Source organism: Lissotriton vulgaris, unplaced genomic scaffold (genome assembly GCF_964263255.1).
Source record: "Lissotriton vulgaris unplaced genomic scaffold, aLisVul1.2 SCAFFOLD_465, whole genome shotgun sequence".
Taxonomy (NCBI): Eukaryota; Metazoa; Chordata; class Amphibia; order Caudata; family Salamandridae; genus Lissotriton; species Lissotriton vulgaris.
In genome coordinates, this window is record NW_028241222.1 from 134,897 (window position 1) to 139,887 (window position 4,991).

Here is a 4,991-nt window from a genome sequence, read left to right on the forward strand (position 1 = left end):
GGGGGCTTTGGGTCATGTTGGATTTGACATTTAGGGGAGAGGAATTTACACTGGTAACTGTATATGGCTCAACGCAGGATGACCCCGAGATATTTCAATACTTAGACTTGGAATTGGCAAACTGGCCTGAACCGATTGTGTTATGTGGAGATTTGAATATACATGATTTTAGGAATCCTCTACTGCAGTCAGGGACTCCTTACTCAGGGAGGAAAAAAGAACTTATAGGGCATTATGTGATCTGGTTAGTAATAACTTCCTGTTTGATCCGTGGATAGAGTTACACCCAGCCATAGATGGTAGCACTTTTTATTCTGCCCCTCATAGAGTGATGGTTAGGTTGGACTACTTTCTAATTTCTGGGTCCCTCATTAACGCAACTGCAATAGAAAAATATCCCCGTTTAATTTCAGATCACAGCCCTTTGGTTTAAACTACTAAAATAGGCCAAGATAGGAGGGAAAAAAGCGAGTGGACATTTGAAAGGGCATTACTGCAGGAGGAGGGGTACAAAGAACATATGGGATCCTGGATTAGAAGCTATTGGGACATCAACAGGGGTACTGCTAGCTCGGGGATGGTGTGGGATGCTTTTAAGGCTGGGGTAAGGGGGGAGACCCTGAGTTACGTCTTAGCTACAAGGGCAAAGGAAAAAAATAGGATGATGGAATTGAATACGAAACTCCTCAAGGCAGAGAGGGGACTGGGAGAAGCGATTCATCAACAGCTGTCTCTAGAACCATTTTTATTGAAAATTGTGTCACTTAAGGCAGAAGCCACTGAGTATATGTCAACCAAGGTAGTGGGGAAATACCTGGCTAAAAAAGAGGGGATATATGAATTTAGTGAAAAAGTCGGACATCTACTGGCTGCACGCACTAGGCACCGAGCGGCTGCAGCTAACATTTTGGAGATGATAGATCAATATGGAAATCGAGTAGTAAGGGCGGACGGGATCCGAAAAATCTTTAGGCAGTTCTACGAATCGCTATATAAAGAAGATACGGAGGGGGATTCTCAAGAAGTAGAGAGATATCTGAGAGGTGTGGTTCCAGCAGGTATTTCTCCAGAATGCAAGGAGGAGTTAGAGGAGCCCTTTATGAAAGAGGAGTTCACAGAGGCAGTAAATCTCCTCCCCTCCGGTAAAGCTGCAGGCCCTGACCAGCTACCTGTGGAATTTTATAAAGTCTTTTTCGGTGTGCTAGGTATGGACATGTTTGACGTTATGAGTACGGCACAATTGGGGGAAGCAATTCCTAATTCTTGGGGGGGGCGGATGTAGTCGTGATCCTTAAAAAAGGGAAACCCGCAAACCAACCAGGATCATATAGACCAATTACCTTAATGAACGCGGATGTGAAAATTTACTCCAAAATCCTGGCTAGAAGGTTGGCAGGAGTTATTGAAAAATTAGTTCTCAACTCCCAACACGGCTTTATACCAGGTAAGGGGACCACACAACATACGAGGCAGGTATTAACATTCTTTGATGCAGCTAGTATTCCAGGAGACTCTATGGCAGCAATTTTCTTAGATGCTGAGAAGGCCTTTGATAGAGTCTCCTGGGAGTTTCTGTGGGGGGTACTGAGGTGGAATGGCATTGGCAAGAAATACATCAAAGCAATGCAGACACTGTATAAAAACCCTACAGCTAGAATTAGCGTGTGTAGGGGGCATTCAGAAGGAATCAGTATTGAAAGAGGAACAAGGCAGGGATGTCCGTCGTCACCTCTTCTATTTGCACTATATTTGGATCCCTTTCTGCGTAGGCTTGAACTGAATGATGGGATTCCTAGGATGAGACTGAATGGGTGGGAAGTTAAAACACTGGCATACGCGGATGACGTGGCTATTTTAACTCCATATCCAGAGGAGACGATGGTGGAAGTAGAGAGGGAGGCCGAATCTTTTGGACAAGTCTCCGGATATAGCTTAAACAAAACTAAGACTCAAATAGTGTGCAACCGATATGCACAAAATGGACAATATGGGGTAGATCCAAGAGTGGTCAAATCTGCTTTGGGGGTGGAGATATCTGCGTATTTGGAAGTAGTTGTGCATAATAATCTGGCTCCCCTACTTGTGAAGGTAAAATCCGATTTAGAACGGCTCAATAATTTACACTTGTCCTTGGTGGGATGTACAAATGTGATAAAAATGCTGATACTCCCAAGATTTTTGTATTTTTTTAGGGCAATTCCGTTATTCTTTGAAGCAAAATGGTTCTCAGCACTGGAGAGAATACTCAATAAATTTATTTGGGCCCATGGTAAAACGCGCAGGGCTTATCGGTATATGACACTTCCCAGAGAAAGAGGTGGTTGGTTCGCACCCGATTTTAAATTGTATTATTGGGCTGTGGCCATTCAATATATGCAAGGTTTAATAGGGGGGGGAGAAGATCTAAGTGTAAGGGATTGCTCTTCTAGAATTTATAAGGCCGTACTTGGTGAAGAGGTGGAAAACTGCTTCATAGCTTGTGTGGAATATGGGCGTCTTAAAAGGACTAGATATAAGACGGTGGAGGCAGGAGTTAAGATATGGACGGCGTATATGAAAAAAGTGGGACTAGGAAGGTTCAATCGATACACAAGGTTGTTTAAAAACAGGTCATTCCCAAACGAGGTGTTTGGAGACATGACAATGGAGAGGTGGATGCAAAAGGGGGTAGTAAGTATTGGAGATCTTTGGGGGCTACAGGGCATAATCACCTTTTTGGAGTTGAGCACTAAGTTTGGACTGAACAATAAGGATTTTTTTAAGTATTTACAAATTAGGAGTTTTTTGGGAAATAAGCAAGGTGGGCTGGTTGGATACAATAAGTTAGAGATAATGGAAAAAATAAGAGTAGGGGGGGATTGCTCAATAAGAAGCCTATACGCCAGCTTTGTTTGTGGTATGCAGGATGACTTGGATAAATATAGTGAGAAGTGGGCAGAAAAGTTAGAAGGGGAACCAGGGTGGTTCCAGGATTCTTTGGACTTAGGGCGCACAGCTCTTTGCTCGGCAACTCTACAGTCGCAGCATTACAAAACTATATATTCCCTCTACTACACACCGGCAAGGAGAGCGGAATGGGGAGGGACGGAGGGTACAACCTGTCCGTGTTGTAATTCAGGAGATGCGGACATAATACACATGTTCGCGCTATGTCCACAGCTACACACATTGTTATGAAATTTGGAACATTTCCTAGAGACTTCATTGAAGATTAAGCTGAAACTTAAGCCAGTGCATATACTTCTAGGAATAATACCAGAAGAAGGGGAAGGGTACCAAGAGTTTGTTTTTTTGGCTATGGCAGTATATAGATTGTGTATTGCTAGGGCCTGGCTAGACCCTAACCCCCCTTCACTACAAGTATGGCTGGCTAACTTATTGTCCTCATATAACATGGAAAAGCCAATCTATGTAAGGAAAGACAGGAGGGGAAGGGAAAGAGGGTTGCGCATCTGGAAGCCAATAGCAGATTGGCGTAGTGGGATAGGATAGGTTACAGCTGGAGAACAAAAAAAACTGGACGGGAATTCGAGGAAACGCTTTATGTTCTTTGTTTTTTGATATCTTTGGTTAACTGCCTCTAAACTGTGAATTTCATAGGCTGTGTATGTATTGGTTTCCTTTTTTGTTGTTTTTTTTCTTTTTTTGAATAGATTGTATATTATTGTGTACTGTGCTTTAACAGAATATTTAAATTTTAAAAAAAGGAGTATGCGTGTTACACAGTAATAAAGCATTCCAGCACTCAATGACCAGTGACACCATTGAGTGATATACATGTGATCAAGCGCTCTGTGAAGCGTGAAATGCGTCATGGCGATTTTTTGAACCCAGCACGAAATAAAGACTTAACTTCTGCACCGATTTTGGGCCCGTATCTGTTTCTGCAGCTTGTGAAATTCTGCGCAAGGGACTCAGACATTGGAATATATATATATATATATATATATTCACTGAAAAAAACATAGGTTATAGACCATATATAGTTAGGAATTAGTATTTACAAAACCTTGAAAATTCACTGAAAAAACCATAGGTTATAGACCATATATAGTTAGGAATTAGTATTTACAAAACCATATTTTACTCACACAAAACCATTGAAATTTCATATATAGTTAGTTGCCCTAACTATATATTGCGCACCCGCAATCCACTGCTGATGATGTCACATATTACATCATTCATGACATGGTCAGTGACATCACTGATGACATCACTGATGACATCTCAAATGACATCACTGATGACATCTCAAATGACATCACTGATGACATTACTTTTGACATCTCATTTGACATTACTGATCACATCACTGATGATATCATTCATGTGATAATACGATGAACCTCTTCAGACTCTAATATAACCTTAGATACAATCAGTGTAAACAGACACTCACAGACTGTCACTCATCCATGGAGTTACTCACACACCTAGTCAGTCATGCAAAGAATCAATCACACCTCCATTTCCTCAACTATACAGTTATACACACCTTACTAATTCAAACATATTCTAACACATATTTACTCTCTTATACAATCACTGATACAAGTTTTCAATGATCCATGCAGCCACTCACACATTCACTGGCTCTTCTGCACAGTTATTTATATATGTCTACTCTCACATGTACTGTGTTTTACATATGTACTTACTTTGGCATGTAGCACTGAGATATCCATTCACTCACCAATACACTCATGCACACAGTCAACCGCCCATACAGCTGTTTCCACATGAACTTTTGAACCTATACATATAGTAAATCAACTACTCACACATCTATGCACAGAGTCACACACCTCCCAGCCACCCACACACACACTCAGTCTCCCATACAAATACTTGGCCAACCAATCAATAACCCATATAGTTACTCATATAGCTACTGATCAACACATGCAGCAGCTTACAGAACAACAGACATACTGATGCACAAATTAAGACAGTTTATTCACTAACCCATGCACTCAGTGAGACACATC